Here is a 17,940-nt window from a genome sequence, read left to right as displayed (position 1 = left end):
TGGGTTGCACCCACATGGATTAACTCAAACTGGGTTTAATCAAGGTTTAAACCTTGAGGGTGGGTTGCACCCACATGGACCAACTCCAGAAGCTGAGTTTTAATCAGGGTTTAAGCAGGGGTGGGTTAGTACCCACATAGTTAACTCAAACTGGGTTTAATCAAGGTTTAAACCTTGAGGGGTGGGTTGCACCCACATGGATTAACTCAAACTGGGTTTAATCAAGGTTTAAACCTTGAGGGGTGGGTTGCACCCACATGGATTAACTCAAACTGGGTTTTAATCAAGGTTTAAACCTTGAGGGTGGGTTGCAACCCACATGGATTAACTCAAGCTGGGTTTTAATCAAGGTTTAAACCTTGAGGGGTGGGTTGCACCCATGGGATTAACAACTGGGTTTAATCAAGGTTTAAATCCTTGAGGGGTGGGTTGCACCCACATGGATTAACTCAAACTGGGTTTAACAAGGTTTAAACCTGAGGGGTGGGTTGCACCCACATGGGATAACTCAAACTGGGTTTTAATCAAGGTTTAAACCTTGAGGGGTGGCTTACCCAACATGGATTAACTCAAACTGGGTTAATGAAGGTTTAAACCTTGAGGGGTGGGTTGCACCCCACATGGATTAACTCAAACTGGGCTTAATCAAGGTTTAAACTCTTGAGGGGTGGGTTGCACCCATGGATAACTCAAACTGGGTTTAATCAGGTTTAAACCTTTGAGGGTGGGTTGCACCCACATGGGATTAACTCAAACTGGGTTTAATCAGGTTTAAACCTTGAGGGGTGGCTGCACCAACATGGATTAACTCAAACTGGGTGGTTTAAACTCTGAGGGGCGGGTTGCACCCACATGGATTAACTCAAACTGGGTTTAATCAAGGTTTAAACCTTGAGGGGTGGGTTGCACCCATGGATTAACTCAAACTGGGTTTAATCAAGGTTTAAACTCTTGAGGGGTGGGTTGCACCCACATGGATTAACTCAAACTGGGTTTAATCAAGGTTTAAACCTTGAGGGGTGGGTTGCACCACATGATTAACTCAAACTGGGTTTAATCAAGGTTTAAACCTTGAGGTGGGTTGCACCCACATGGATTAACTCAACTGGGTTTAATCAAGGTTTAAACCTTGAGGGGTGGGTTGCACCATGGGTTAACTCAAACTGGGTTTAACTAAGGCTTAAACCTTGAGGGGTGGGTTGCACCCACATGGATTAACTCAAACTGGGTTTAATCAAGGTTTAAACCTTGAGGGGTGGGTTGCACCCACATGGATTAACTCAAACTGGGTTTAATCAAGGTTTAAATCCTGAGGGTGCAGGTTGCACCCCACATGGATTAACTCAAACTGGGTTTAATCAAGGTTTAAACCTGAGGGGTGGGTTGCACCCTACATGGATTAACTCAAACTGGGTTTAATCAAGGTTTAAACTGGGTTAAATCAAGGTTCAAGTATTAATCTTGTTGCACCACATTTTAAACCTAGTTTTAAATTCATCTTTGTTAAATGTAAACCTTCTTCTAAAACTAAGTTTATTTTTGTTCTTAGTTTAAATCTTCTTGCTCTATCGTTTTAAATGAAATTAAAAATGTAAGAAGGGATTATTCTTGAACTGCTCCTGCAGGAGGTTTAAAATTGATAAAAAAATGTCAGTGTATGTGCTTCATTTTTCAGTGTGATTAACACTCTTGTGGATACCATGATTGTAAAAGTCAACTAGCCAGCTAACTAATTTGACCAAAAGAGTATAGTTTTAATTAGCCTGTATAAAGGACACAGCTAGCAATGACCAGTGCTAATTTGTTTCCATAGAATAGAATGAGAACACGTTGCTATGGTGAATCCATTATGACACATGTAACTTCTCATAGTTTAAGATCAAACCTTAGATTAACTAATCCAGGTTTAAATTAAATGGTGCAACACATCTCAAAAAGAAACCAAGATTTACAAAACCTATATTAGGTCTAACCAACAACAAAAATTAAACCTGGTCAAATCAAATCAAATTGTTTTGCAAGTGTAGCGAAATCTAACAGGTAATATCTGAGAGTACTTACATTGTTATTAATCCAGTGATTAAATTCGTTTGACTAGCTATTGGTTTACTGCAGGACGTGAGAGCCCAAACTACAGTCCCAGGGAGCCAGCCTAACCCTGAAACAAGGAGTTGTGCATCCTCATATTTATTCCATTTTTACTGACTTGCCACAGAGAGAGGTGTTACTGTGTACAGGAGCACGGCCAAACCAAAATCCACTCACTGTCAAGAAAGTCAATGTCCAAATCAACCCTACAGCAGCGCACAGCTTCTAACATTTGTGAAAAAAAACACATTTACAATTGAATTACTTTGAAACTACAATGCAACATTTAATGGGAATATTTCATTAATCTCAGTGCAATGTGGCAACATTCACCACTCATTGTGTAATGGTACCTTTGGTACCTTTTGTCATAAACTTAGCAAAAAAGAAACTGTCAACTCACGTTTATATTCAGCAAACTTAACATGTGTAAATATTTGTATGAACATAACAAGATTCAACAACTGAGACATAAACTGAACAAGTTCCACAGACATGTGACAAACATAAATGGAATCATTTGTCCCTGAACAAAGGGGGGGGGGGGGGGGTCAAAAGTAACAGTCAGTATCTGGTGTGGCCACCAGCTGCATTAATTACTGCAGTGCATCTCCTCCTCATGGACTGCACCAGATTTGCCAGTTCTTGCTGTGAGATGTTACCCCACTCTTCCACCAAGGCACCTGCAAATTCCTGGACATTTCTGCGGGGAATGGCCCTAGCCCTCACCCTCCGATCCAATAGGTCCCAGACATGCTCAATGGAATTGAGATCTGGGTTCTTAAGCTGGCCATGCAGAACCTGACATTCCCTGTCTTGCGAAATCACGCACAGACTGAGCAGTATGGCTGGTGGCATTGTCATGCTGGAGGGTCATGTCAGGATGAGCCTGCAGGAAGGGTACCACATGAGGGAGGAGGATGTCTTCCCTGGGTAACACAGCTTTGAGATTGCCTGCAATTACAACAAGCTCAGTCCGATGATGCTGTGACACACCGCCCAAGACCATGACGGACCATCCACTTCCAAATCGCTCCCGCTCCAGAGTACAGGCCTTTGGTGTAATGTCATTCCTTCGACTATAATCTCGAATCAGATCATCACCCCCTGGTGAGACTAAACTGCACCGTCAGTGAAGAGCACTTTTGTTAGTCCTGTCTGGTCCAGCGACGGTGGGTTTGTGCCATAGGCGGCGTTGTTGCCGGTGATGTCTGGTGAGGACCTGCCTTTTACTACAACAGGCCTACAAGCCCTCAGTCCAGCCTTTCTCAGCCTATTGCGGACAGTCTGAGCACTGATGGAGGGATTGTGCGTTCCTGGTGTAACTCGGGCAGTTGTTGCCATCCTGTACCTGTCCCGCAGGTGTGATGTTCAGATGTACCGATCCTGTGCAGGTGTTGTTGCACGTGCTCCGCCACTGTGAGGACGATCAGCTGTCTGTCCCGTCTCCTGTAGCGCTGTCTTAGGCGTCTCAGTACGGACATTGCAATTAGTGCCCTGGCCACATCTGCAGTCCTCATGCCTCCTGCAGCATGCCTAAGGCACGTTCACGCAGATGAGCAGGGACCCTGAGCATCTTTATTTTGGTGTTTTTCAGAGTCAGTAGAAATACCTCTTAGTGTCCTACGTTTTCACAACTGTGACCTTAATTGCCTACCGTCTGTAAGCTGTTAGTGTCTTAACGACCGTTCCACAGGTGCATGTTCATCAATTGTTTATGGCTCATTGAACAAGCATGGAAGCTGTTAACCCTTTGAAGATCTGTGAAGTTATTTGGATTTTTACGAATTATCTTTGAAAGACAGGGTCCTGAAAAAAGGGACATTTCTTTTTTGCTGAGTTTACATAGCGCTATCTACCACAGAGTATTTGGAACCACTGGGGCTCTTTACTCTTGTTCACCCCACAGCTAACAGCATTCCATATGAATATCAGAAGTATCAGTAACACGAAGATGGGTTTACTGAATGTAATCATTCACTTCATTACAACAATATGTTGCTTATCTACAACATTTCTAGCAATAACATCAGTAACGTGCAGGGGACCCATCGTACCTAGCTGTCGAGAGGCTTGTCTAAGCTCTCAGCCAATAGGAGCAGGTGTCGAGGACAGGGGCTTAAGGTGGGAGAGTTTAATTGGCTAACAGCCAGATTCATGACAGTCTGTCAAAGGTAACTGGTGTTCCTGATGAAATTGTGACAGACCAGGTGGGATAGTTGGCTTTATTTCGATTGGCTGCCTATTGATAGAGACGTTTAAACATACCAGGCAGTAGTGTTCAGTCTGGTTTAACCATGCTAGCAGCTACCTTAATTCTCTACAATAAGTTACATGTCACTGGTGTTTTTAGGGGGACAAAATGTTTGAGCACATGTTGGAATGGACTGATGTCCCAGAACCGTTCAAATCGTAATGCTGGTACATGTGGAGTGAAGAGTTTGCCTCTCAGTCAATATACAGAGGTGACAGAAGTGGGAGGGTTGTGACGTGAACTAGGGACTAAATGTCAAATTTAGCTACTGCTCAGCTACTGAGAAACGCCACCTTCTTATGTAAAAGACAAAACTGACCCTGGGCCTCCCGAGTGGCGCAGAGGTCTAAGGCACTAAGGCAGTGCTAGAGGCATCACTACAGACCCGAGTTCGATCCCAGGCTGTATCACAACCGGCCATGATCGGAGTCCCATAGCGCAGCACACAATTGGGCCAGCATCATCCGGGTTGGGGGAGGGGCTTTACTTGGCTCATCGCACCCTAGCGACTCCTTGTGGTGCGCCGGGCAACCTGCATGCCGACCTCGGTCGTCAGTTGAACAGTGCTTCCTCAGGCACATTGGTGCGGCTAGCTTCCGGGTGTTAAGAAGCGCGGTTGGGCTGACCACCCAGGTTCATGGTAAACACACAGGAATGAGAACTTGATAAACAGAACATTATTGGTTAACATATTACCCCTGTGGCCAAAGAGGAAAAACAGTGATTGGAGTATAAACAGGAAATAATCCTAAAAGCAAGAGGGAATTGGGGACATTGTTTGCTACCACACATAAGACCGTGTAGGCTCTCTACCGTGTAGGCTCTGGGATGAATGGTAAAAAAAATAAACACTATCATTCAGCATCACACATGATTAATTAGATGTTAATAATTTAATAAATCAAATTCTTTATCCTAACAACACAGAACATTAATTAAAATTCAGTGTTCTACATCAGTTTCCCAAAGACGGTCCTGAATCAGCTGTGTAGTGCAACACGTGTACCCAGGGGGGCCCCAGGACCGAGTTTGAGAAACCCTGTTCTACATTCTAATGACCTTTGAATCCATAATTTAGGGACATGATGCGTTTGCTCAGGTCCTGGGATGAACAATTATTACATAACTGCAGTCAAAGGAGGACAGAGAATGACGTATTAGCAGACCAGTAAACACTTCAACCCAATCCATTACTACGTTAATGGATTAATCATTGCTAGAGAATGTTCCCATATGCATTACAATGGCAAGCTCTTATTGGTCAACCTGAACCACACCCCCCAAGCATCTGCAGAGCAGCAGATGAGAAGGAAGCGAGAGATTTCACAAACAACCTGTATGTGACAAAGTCTCTATTTCAGCATGTCTCCCACGCTGACACTGCGCACCATTGTCGAAGCTAGAGAACTGCAAAAATGTTAGCCATTAACCCTTAGGTAGAAAAGAGAAAAGTATTTGCAGTGGTGGCATCAGATATTCTACTCCCTCATTTTTTTCTTGTTTAAAATGGAGCTGAGTAGACCAGACCCAACTGCTATCGCATTGGTGTCTATGGGAGAGCCACCCCCTTAAGTAGACAGGAACTGACATTCTTTCAATGATAAACAGCCTTATGAAAGCATCCTCATTTATCCTTATCTTTGGTGGCATTACAGGATTTTGGGTCTGATTCTGGAACATTCTCTTCTCCAGCAGAGGGTGCTCTGTCTCAATCTCTGTATAGATCTGTCTTCCCCTCTCAATGTCGAAACAGAGCTTATCAATATTTATCCCAGGCTACAGTATGAGCAACCCTAATGGATAAATCCCATAAAGAGACATGAGACATTTTTAATATGTAGCGTAAGACCGTTCATTCTACACTTTTTATTTAGTTGAAGTGGTACACTTAAAATCATGACCTTTGTACATGACAAAATCATTGACATTGGAACAAAAAAAATATATAAAACAGCATAAAAATATACAGAGCAAAAAGTTCAAAAACATTGTTTTTAAAAAAAGAAAGAAGCTTTTGGAGTGTGCTGACGAGTGCAGGAGTGGCACAGAAAAAAGGCAGAAAACATGCTTTTGGAATTAAAAGGAAAGATGTTGTAAATGTCATTTTTTCCTGATAAAACAAAGTGCGTGTGCTCTACAGTTCAGCATGCAGGCTAAGCTACCACACAAATGAAATCTAAACAGTGTTTTCCTTAGTGAATTTACTGAAGTACATCTAGTCAGATAAAGCTTTCACCACCATTCATATTTCATTCCAGTGCAAGTGTGGGTTATCCTGAAGCGGCAGCAACTAATCTTCCCAACTCTAGAAGTACAGTCACTTCATTGTAGCACCGGAGTTACCCTCTTAACCATTGTTTCTAGTGTAAATTAGCAGCTAATAGATTAGCAGTGAGTACAACTGCTCCACAGGTTGCTGTTAGTCAATTAGCCTAGCGGTTAATGAGTTAGCGGGTGACAGAACTCTACAACGACTGAGCAGTGTTCCTCTGGGACTGTGACAGGCCACTCCTGACTGACTGGGCTGGTGGTCTGTAAGACTTAAACATCATGATACGTAGTAGTCTAACTGGTTTAGCTATTATTAGTAGTAACATGTATACATGACTTCATATAAAGTACAGCAAGCACAGCTAAAAACATGTACAGTACACACACACCACAGCTCTGCCTGAATTACTTTTGAGGTCAAAGGTCAATAAAGCCCTTTTTGTCCTTCCCTGGTCCCTCTGCTGAGCAGAATCTTCTAACCCTAAAGATAAAACAGGTTGTTGACATCTGGTAAAATACATTGCTAAGAGCAGGTATTTATTTGATTTCTTTACTCTTATAGTATTGCACACAAATGTTAGACTTTTCAGTTCCAGCAGACTGGCATTCTTGTCACCCAACAAAGAGGAGAAGACTGGGTTTTCACGTTGTACATTTACATGACACGTTTCCCTGTTTTCCGAAGCAGTCAACCTACAGAGCAAGAGTCTGTCTCTGTAAATTCTCTTTTTCATTGAGGCATTAGTTACCCAGACAGGAGATCTCATAGTCGCTGGCGGACAGTAGGGAGCACCCCACTTTCCTCACATTCTTGGCATTGGTGATACGTGCGGCCACCTCCACTGGCTTCTCGAAGTAAAGCACCAGGGCCTGCTCAGTGAGCACCGATGCCAGGAACTGCTCAAAGGTGATGGCCCAGTCTTTATCTATGCTGGTGCTGTGAGGCAGCCCCCCATCTCTGCCATGGGGCCCACCTTCACCGTGAAGCCCGTTCCCTACCCTCCACCATGGGGTCCGTTCTGCTGCGCACCAGGACCGTGTCGTCATTAATGTCCTCGCAGTGAAGCTTGTCGTCGAGCTCATGGGAGCCGCTGAGCACAGAGTAGGACGACATGGACGTGTCGTCTTTGGTCTCGTCATCTGAGATGAGCATGGAGGACGATGTCCCCGTGTCCTTCGGGGACGAGTCCTCCAGCTTAATGTCCTCCATGGCAGACAGCTGCTCGCCCCTGCCATCCCTCTTCGCAGGGCCACAGGGCCTGGCCTGGCTCTCCTTCTCCCCCCTCTCCCTGGCCCCCTCTGCTGGAAGACACCCCAGGCTTGGTCCCTCCATCTCGGGCTGGCCCACTGGTTTTGGCCTCCTCTGGATCATCCTGGTCCTGCTCCTCCTGGTCCTTGGAATGGCAGAAGAGCTTGCCCACCGCCCATTTCCAGCAGCAGGCTGGTGACGGTGGCCGTGGCGTGGTACAGCTCCTGCTCCTGGGCGTCCTCGCTGAACATGTTGTACAGTGTCTTGCACAGCTCTATGAACTGGCTCTGAAGGAGAGAGAGAGAGGAAGACATACAGGTTAGCCTGGATTGGAAGATGAGGTAGATTAATTGGCACGACACACAATTTAATAGCCTCACACAGCCACTTTGATCAAGTGGACTCCACTGACTCCCCCTGGGGAGGTGGAGTGGTTCTTAATGCTCTTACCTGGTTGAGTTTGGGCAGATCCTTCATGTTGTCCAGTTTGTTCTTGGTACCCTGGTTCCACAGCCTCAGGTAGTGGCGGTAGTCAGGGGTGTGCAGTTTCTTCACTGTAGAAACAGAGGTGGCCATTAAGAGTTAAAAGCTAGCAGCCTGGCACACTGACTATTTATAGGAGGCCATAACAACAACTAATGTATGTGCTGTTGTCAAGTAAAAAGTGTTGAATGAATAAGAGAACATACACCAATAATGCCCTCAATAAACTGAAGTGGCATGCAGGCCTAGCTTGGGGACCATTTAACATGCAACACTCCCAGTTGCACTTTGAGACTGTTCAATTCTTATTGTCTGGAAAATCAGTAAGTATATCGTCCCTAATCAGCGACCGTAGACTATTTTTGCTCCAAGAAAACATGATACATAGAAAAGTAACAGTGCTTCCCCTTTTCATCCCAGACTTTTGGGATGTGTGTGTATGGAGTCAAATGGTTTGAAATCATTTCAAATAGGAGGGAGATTAGAGAGCTACAGCTAAGTTCCTTACAGTGAAATGGGTGTTCTTGAGTACAGTAAATAAAGGCCTTTGCAAAAAAAGGAACATGAGCGGTAGACATTGTGGCTTAAGGTATTATCATTTAGATTGGAGCATTTACAAACTAGCGATAGATACGTATGTCTCATAACTATTTTATAGCAGTGCGTACCTTTCTCAGTCTTGAACGTGACCTGACAAAGCCATCATCCTTCTCGCTCTTGCACTTGGGGTCAAGGCCTGGAGGAAGGGAAAGGTCAAGAGTGCAAAGGTCAAAGGACACATTAGGAAGTTATCTGAAGACAAAAAAGTGGGAGGTTGAAATAGGTTGATTCATGCCATGAGTGGAGTGTGACTGTGATTGAGAGCACATAAGGCTCTGGTCAACATTAGTGGACTATACAGGGAAAAGGGTGCAATTTGGGGTGGAAACATTGTGTAACCTCTGGCGTGTTGATGAGGACATGGCCTACCATTGGAAGTTTCCGGGGTGATGTCCTCAAAGAAGTACTGGGTGGCCTCGAAGGCAGAGTCTGGTTCCTGCTCATGGGTCACCTCTGGGAGGGGACAGGAAGATACAACATTTTAGGCCTTACCATTGTTATTATAATTGATAGCATTTATATAGCGCCTTTCCAAGTGCTGTAAGGGCGTTATCATAACGCCTCAAATACTGCAGTTGAAAAAGTGCAATATAAATTGTATCCATTATCATTATCTTTCCATCGAGGCCTCACACATCCCAATGTTTGATCATAAGTCTGAAGTCATTTCTGTATCCTCCTCTCGCTAAACATCTGTTAGTTCTCAACATATATCATTCTGCCAGAGACAATATTTCCATGTGGCTGGCAAAGGAAAAAAGCTAACCCCATCATTCCGAGAATCAAAACAATAGCTGCTTCAGGCTTTGCTGTTATACAGGGAATTAACGCGACCTGAGCCAGAGAGCCATGAAAGCTCTTCTGATTGAGAGGTAGATTTCCAGCAGAGTGAAAATACTGTTGTGTGAGTCTTGAGCACCATCCAACCGCAGCTTCCCTTCTCCATATGCTCAACCAAGCGAGGAGAGAACAAAATAAGTTATCTTTGCTCCTTTACAGTAAATAAATCCAATCCCCTATCCTTAAAACATCCTCCCCTCACTCAGTTATGACAGCATATAAGGAGTATAGATTTCCCTCTGGACTTCTTTTTCCTCTCTGGGAACAGTACACACACACTTACCAGGAATCACATGCATCTTGTACAGGAGCTTCAGTTTCTCAGTCAGATCCCCATGGCATAAAACACCTGAAATACACCATAGATGTGATAATTTGTCATGACATTTCATTATGTCTATATAGACTTAATATCCATTTTGACCAGTTGCTACAATCATTAGTCAACTTCTATTTGATACACCCCCTCACCCACCTCCACCAATACTCACTCAGTCCACTAATAAACTCCCGGAAATTAATCAGAGAGTCTCCGTTATGGTCCAGGAGCCTGAAGAAGCGCAGGGCCAGGAGGTCTGCATGGGCCCCGTTGACAGGGGCCCAGGGGAAGAGCAGGGAGAACAGCCCCCCTGAACTGCTCCAGGTCGATGCGGTACTGCTCCAGGTAGGGCAGGCTGGGGTCGTGGCGCTCCGTGGGGTTGCTGCCACCCGTTCCGCCCCAATAGCAGCTGGTCAGGTGTTCCGCCTGGAGAATGAAGATGGTAGAAATAGATTCAACAGGGTTTTAATGTGAATGAAATAAATATATTACATTTATGTAGCAGTTTCCTAGAAAATGTTGAAGTATAAAGAAGCGAGGTGGAATGAGACCAAATGGTGATACCTATGCTAAATGTGGGAAAATGTGGTCGCCCAAGGTGAGGAAATGCATATAGATACCGCTGAATTGCTTTGCACAATGTTTCTAATGGATAAGTACATGATATCAGAGAACAATGTGAACATAGCACAACATTGGGTATTAAAGTTCTCTACTTCTAACATCTTATACCAGCAACCCTGACCATTAGAACTGTGCTGAAGACTCATCCGTCTTTCTCCATGTCCTCTAACAGGACTGCGCAGTGAGCGTCTGTTGTGTTAATGGATGAAGAGTAAAATGCTGTTGCCAGGGTTTTAGGTCTGTCTCTATGGATATTAAGTACCGGCTCCAACTATAGCCCATAATTCAGCATTGCCGTGGCAGCAGGGCACTATGTGAGAGCTAGGAGAAATGAGACGCCCTGCCAAAGAGAAAGGGAGGCTGAGAAAAAGCAATACAGGAAGAGATTAGTTCCTTTAAGTTCCTATTGGTTAGAGGTCAGTTCCATTTAGTTCATATTGGCTACAGCATGGCTGTCACTCACCTTGAACAGAACGTAGAGCTCCTCCAGTTAGTCGATGCTGAAGGCAGTCTCCGTGACAATGGTTCTGACCTGAAAGAGAACAGTGGATTTAGGAGCTGTGTGAGGAGATCAGAACTAACCAGCATTGAATACAATCAGAAACGATGGCTTAAAATGACTTGAAATCCTCCACACCAAACATCTGGTGTACCATACAGTGTGTGTAATAGCAGGGGTCATTACCACGTTGCGTTTGGTGGTGTCCTCGATGGTCTGGATGACCCTTAGCCTCTGTTTGAAGCGCATCTGCTCGATCACGTCTGCCCGGATGGAGCCAAACTTCTACAAACAGCCACATGGGACCGAGAGAGAGAGGTCAACACTGCTGCTATCCTACGGCTGGGATATTCACTGAGACTGCATAATCACCAGCCAGAGTAAAGGTCAAAACAGAGTGACAGTTCTACCAGTGAATACACTTGGGTCTAGGAAGCATGGTTGGGCTGAATTCCATTTAAACTTAATTGACCCCATCTCTGACAGATTGAAGGAGTGATTGAATGACGGTGTCCTGGTCATGTTGAGAAGACTCACCTCGTAGGAGCTGCGGACCAGCTTGAAGATGTCCACCTCCGGGTGGGGATCCCCATCGTCTGTCAGCAGGGAGTGCAGGTGGGGGATGGGAGGCAGGGTGCTGTCCTTATTGGACACGCTGTCCAGGTACCTACACACAAACATGTCACACAACCAAATCCTTTATATTGACAGCTTATCAATATCAAGCTTTAATTGAATTAAGAAGTGTTCTTACTGCAGTGTTTCAAAACAAGATGATCTCTCGTGTCACTTCCGCCAACACAATTTGACCTTTGACCCAACTCATGGGGTCTGCTCTTTTGAGTGAAAAACTAAAGTACCATGACTGACCAGCAAACCCATGTTGAATGACCTAATTGGTTATGGTTAGTATTAAGGTCAGGGCAAGTTGGGTTTTAGTTCAGGTTAGGTTTAGGGTTCCAGTCATGAGTTGGCCTACCAATCATGTCCCTTAGTCCAGGGCTGTTCGAATTCTGGTACTGCAGGGATAAAAACCATTCTGGTTTTCATCAGACCTGGTGCACCAGGTGAATACAATTAACTACCAGGTAGAAACAAATCAAGAAGTGTTTCTGCCCTCCAGGACCGAAAAATGAAAAGCCCTGTTTTAGTATCTTTGGCCCCTTGTCGGTCTTCCACCCCCACCCGTCCTCACCTTCCCAGTACGGTCATGGCCTCTCCATCGTCCTTGGCCCCCAGCAGCTGGTGGATGTTGGCGTGCAGCACGCTGAGGGCCAGCTGGAAGATGACCTTGATGCCCTCGTAGAAGAAGCAGTCGACCACCACCACGGCACTCTCGGGGCATGACACTGAGGAACAGGGTGAGGAACCAGGAGAGGAAATGGTAGAGATGACTCCCAGGTCCTGCATGCAGTCGTAGAGTTCGGGACGTACTCCTGGCCAGCTCCTCAAAAACACCCTGGTCTACCAGAGCTCCTGGAGAAGGAGAAGTGGGAGGTTAGCAAGACAGAAAAAGTAGGCCTATGCGGACACTGATACAGTAAGAGGAGAAACGTGCCAACAGATATGCACAAAGACTGAGGGACACATACACACATCTGAACACAAAACATAAAATAGAGAGACACTGAGACCAAGTTAAAAACGCAGAGGCAAACACACCAGTCAACCACAAAGCCACCCATTGCCCTACTACAGCCTCATTCCAGGAGCTTCCAACCGACCTACGACCCTGGTGTTGTAGTAGTCAGGCAGCATCCGCTCACACAGAGCCACCAGCAGCCAGAAGGCCTCCTCCTCTTTAGCATACAGCAGCAGCACCGACGTCACAATGTTCATGGCCTAGGAAGAACCACCAAGATTATTCAGAATAATACATTCAACTTCTATAGCGCTTTTCTTTCACAGAATCTCAAAGCCCATCAAAAAAAGCAAAACAAGAATCAAATTAAACAGCTATGTGACAGTAGGTCTGGACTACAGTTTTCAGCCTGAGTTAAACGTCTTCCAGAGTTTCAAGCTGCCAACAGATGGACTGGCAGTCAAGAGGGAACCACATGACTTCGACCCGCAGGGGAACCAAGATTAGGGACCCGTGGGGAGTCAGGACAGCTATAGAAGTGGCAAACTACTATGTGACTTGACCATTTATAAACTGAAGAGCAGTGTGAATGTTTGTGTTGTAAAATAAGTGTGTGTGTGTGTGTGTAACAAGCTCTCAGATCTCACTGCAGAATCAGATGTTTGTCCACAAACACTAACATTTTTGAAGATTAGGCATTCTGAATGGTTAAGGGTTAAGGTTTGGGATAGACAAAAATAGTGCTTAGCTGGGGATTGAACACGCGACTTTCAGGCCGGGCTCGCAGCTTACTTGCATCCGCCATCCCTGTCCCACCCAGGACTTAAAGGTAATAAGCGCCAGCATTGCCCCTAGAGCCGGTTTGGAAGTAATCTCATGACATTCTGCTTTGGCAGTGGATCTTGGCGACAGGACCAGATGCGGCTGTGTGTATACTATATACCATGCGTGTATACTATATACCATGCGTGTATACTATATACCATGCGTGTATACTATATACCATGCGTGTATACTATATACCATGCGTGTATACCACTCATACCATGCGTGTACCTGGCAGTAGCCTATGTTGGAGTTTCGAGCGTGAGCGAAGTAAGGACCCTTAGTAGGGCAGCGATCCCCATCTCGTTCTGGAAGGCTGGGTGTTCAGGGAGGGAGCGGTGCAGGTCTCTCTCGATCTCCTCCGTGGCCAGGTTGTACTTCCCCATAGACTTCTCTACCAGGTCCTCATAGTAGCCAGGGTGGGTCGCCATCTCGTTGATCGCCCCTGGGGCGGGATATAGGGACCACAGTTAGTATAGCATTAAACGAGGTCCATTGGCACCAGACCATCAGCCAATTGCCATTTTAAAAATTGGTCTGGTGAAACAAAGTTAATGTCAGGCCTAAGATTTTCAGGGGGAAATGGAAAGAGAGCCTGTGATGAGACTTCTGCATTTGGACGTTAACGCAACATCTTAACTCCTCCACATTTACTGGATTGGTTGAACAGTGCAGAAGAGAACCTCCCCCCCCCAACAGTTATTTTTTTATTCTCTTCAAGACCATATAGGGGATCTAGTTTCAGGCGTTTATTTTACACCTGGCTAAATTAGGCTAGCATTGCAATGGCATTGCATATTCAATGTTATCAGTTTCAGAAATGGTTGGAGTGATGAAACCAGAACTCAAGCCATTGCTCATTCCATCTCTACTAACGGAGGGATGCGGCAAGCAGCTAGTAGACATGCAGAGGTAAGCCTTCCACTCAACACTTTAGGCAGAATCCCTTCTACACTAAAACCTTAGTGCCTTTATAGCACTCCTGTACTCCCAGCTGTGGAAGCAGCAACAACAACATAGGCTAAACCATTAAGAGGGGAGGGGGTGGGGGGGGGGGGGTCCTGGGTAAAAGTCTGTTGAATCATAACACCCTCAAACTCACTCTTCTAGTGCAGTCAAACTCAGGCTTATCAACAGTTCCCACTGTGACAGTGAGTGTGAGTAGAGGGAAAAGTATATAGGTTGCATTCAAATTCTGCATCTTCTTCCACATAAAAACACAGCTAGCGAGCTTCGCCAACAGAGACGCTAGGCTAACATGTAAACACACCAGTCCCTCCAGGAAGTGCAGATGTATGGCTGCCATGGCGACTGCGGAAGGTACCACAAGTAGGTCACTAGGGGACGGAAAGAGCAGGTAGATAGTCGCTAACTGTTAGTGCTGTCGCGTGGGTGCAAGGAATTTCCTCCAGGAAGAAGAGGCTGAAGTATAAAACATCGTTTGGTGATTTCAGCAGTGACTCTCCCTGTAGGCCAACTGGTTCTTCAGGTTTATTTATATAGGTCAGCTTTTCACAGCTACGGTGGTCACAATGTAGGCCTACGTCTCTAACACAACCCCTACATAAGCTGCTGTGTTTGTTAAGCCTGGTTAAACCAGACTGACAGTGTTCAGTTTGGCGTACAGTAAGCAGACTATAGAATGTGTGCTCTCACTGTAATATGCTGTAGCAGTGGACGTGAAGCATGCAGTCCAGTTACAGGTTAGATACAGTACGATACTGCTGCTCAGGCAGGAGATGGGAATGGAACGCGTTGCCAAGGCCAAGCTAATGCATGTTTAATGAGGCTACCCAAATCCATATGTACACTGAAAGAAAAGCTAATATTTGACTATCAATAATTCTAATACACCTGGATGATGAACCATTCTGTGCTCATACCACAAAAGGGGGTTTGGGAAAACCCAAAACTAAAATCTGATGTGTTTTTCCTGTTGTTTTTCCTCCTGTGATAACAATAACTATAGTAATGAGATGTGTGGTCCCACCACATGATGCCGAATGCAGGTTAGGAGTTGGTGTATGAGCACGTAGTACTGTCTATCCGTGGTCTTTGAGTGTGTGTCAGCGCGGCTTGTGGAGATACAGAATGAGTGAAAGTCGAGTATATGAATGTCAAGAACCCGGGGGCATAATGTAATATACAAATGACTATGTACAGTGAATGTGAGAGTGCATTGTGAGATCATGCCCACGGACTGTTTGTGAGAACGCGTGCGACTGTTGGCCTCACCGGAGAAGAGCAGCCACAGCTCTCCCCTCATGTTCTCTGGGATGCCTTTAAGCACCAGGTCCTTGGTCTTCTCTGTACGGTACATACACACCCCCTGGCCGTACTCAGTGATGTGGTTCTTCCACGCCTGTTCCTTCAGGAACTCCTTGGCCTGGGGAAAAATAAAAATTGACAGTTAATAATCTTGCATGTGTTGGAAAAAGAAAAAAGAGAAATGTCATAAGAGACACATTTCATGCCAGTAAAGCGCCCCTTAGAGAGAACTACAGAATGATGTTCAAGGACAGAGCGAGCGAGAGAAAGAAAGTAGACATGCTTACATTGTTTTAATACACACAGAATGTAAGCGAGAGAGATCAGGATGGTTCGTAGGAGGCAAAAAACTAATTACCACCTCATTAAATAACGAGCCAGAGAGCCTTCAAAGCCTAAACAATATTTCTATCTTTCGACACAGACGTATGCAGCACAAATACTCCCCTAGAGGTCTCTGAAGAATTTCATTAAGGCTTTATTTACTTCAATTAACTTGGATTTAATATACTTTCCACACACTTCCCCCTCCATTGGTCTACATCTGCAACATCCCTGCAGGCCTTTGAACTGTGCAATGCAAAGCCAGCTGGAGGTTAGCGCAGGAACAGAACACACTGACTGTAAGCCAAGCTTTGTTTTAGATCAAGGTTGAGACACTGATGGCACCCGACAGACATGGCCGCTCTGTTTCTGGCTCCTAAATCACATCTGCTAAATAGTTGTAGGCAAGCAATACAATTTGATTTGAGGCTTGGGAAAAGCCTCAGGTTACTACATGCAGAAATTGGATTCCCAATGGCTTATTCAGCATGCAGGTATATACACGCAATTACAGTTTGTTACAATATTTTGTCACTAAATAAATGTATTCAACTCAATTAATTTAGTCCAAGTTCAGTTCCATCAATCATGTGCAATCATTCCAATTCTCTACTATAGCATCTTCTTGTGTTCGACCACATGTTTATTTAACTAGGCAAGTCAGTTAAGGACTAATTCTAATTTACAATGACATTCCTACCCCAACCAAACCCGGATGACGCTGGGCCAATTGTGCGCTGTCCTATGAGACTCCCAATCACAGCCGGTTGTGATACAGCCTGGAATCGAACCAGGGTCTGTAGTGACACCTCTAGCACTGAGATGCAGTGCCTTACACCGCTGCGCCACTCGAGAGCCCCCAACATGTGAACAGAACATTCATTGACCGTACCAGTTTGGGGTTGAACTCCTCCGGCGAGCGGCGGCGGTACATGGTCATGAGGGCCTGGGTGGCGGTGGGCACGCTGTTGTCATTGAGGTTAAACTGGCGCTCACCCTCGGAGGAGCCCCTCTGAGCCCAGACTGCTGCGTTGGGGACTGCTGGAGAGGAGAGAGCCCTGCTGGGAGTACACCTAGAGGAGAGAGAGACACAGATTCAGGATCAGAATTAGGAGATTGTTAATGCAACAAATTATCATGAGTTTATCATAACAACTGTTCTGAGACTTGTGATGAGATGACAAACTAATAATACTGAGAATACACCTGGTGGAGAGCAGAACAAGTCCAGGATCAGGGTAAGGATAGTTAATGCAGTGTGCTTTATGATAAGAGCTGATCAGAGACCTGTGATAATAATCATGCTAAGTATTTACTGAAGACCTGGAGTAGAGGGAGACTTATCAGCAAACTTGGGGAGCAGTTGTGGAAGAGTATAGACCTAAATGATGTACAACATCCTAGATATACAATGACATAGATGTGCCCTCACCTCATCGTCGGAGCTGTTCACACTCCCGGTGGTCTCCCTCTCGAAGTAGATCTTGGAGGTGGTCTGCTGCAGGAAGTCAGAGATCCTCTGGACCAGGAAGTCCCGGTCCTTGAGGTTGGCGAACAGGAAGGTCATCCTGTTCTTGGTGCTGATGGACACTGGGCTGGGGAAAAAGTTGGAGCTGTCTGCCTTCTCCACTATCGTCACCTGGGAGGGACAGACACACAGAGGTCTGTCACAACAGATATGTCATTCATGTATCAGTCACAACAGATATGTCAG

At 45.3% G+C, this 17,940-nt stretch overlaps 1 pseudogene; it reads right to left on the bottom strand.

Annotated features, from left to right (window-relative positions):
- Positions 1 to 6,690: 6,690 nt before the first annotated feature.
- Positions 6,691 to 17,865, bottom strand: LOC135566583 (TBC1 domain family member 9-like; annotated as a pseudogene).
- Between the last annotated feature and the right edge of the window lie 75 nt (positions 17,866 to 17,940).

The sequence above is a fragment of the Oncorhynchus nerka genome, unplaced genomic scaffold (assembly GCF_034236695.1).
Source record: "Oncorhynchus nerka isolate Pitt River unplaced genomic scaffold, Oner_Uvic_2.0 unplaced_scaffold_4106, whole genome shotgun sequence".
Lineage (NCBI taxonomy): Eukaryota > Metazoa > Chordata > Actinopteri > Salmoniformes > Salmonidae > Oncorhynchus > Oncorhynchus nerka.
The sequence above is the reverse complement of the archived record's forward strand: the minus strand, read 5'-3'. Positions and strand labels throughout refer to the sequence as shown.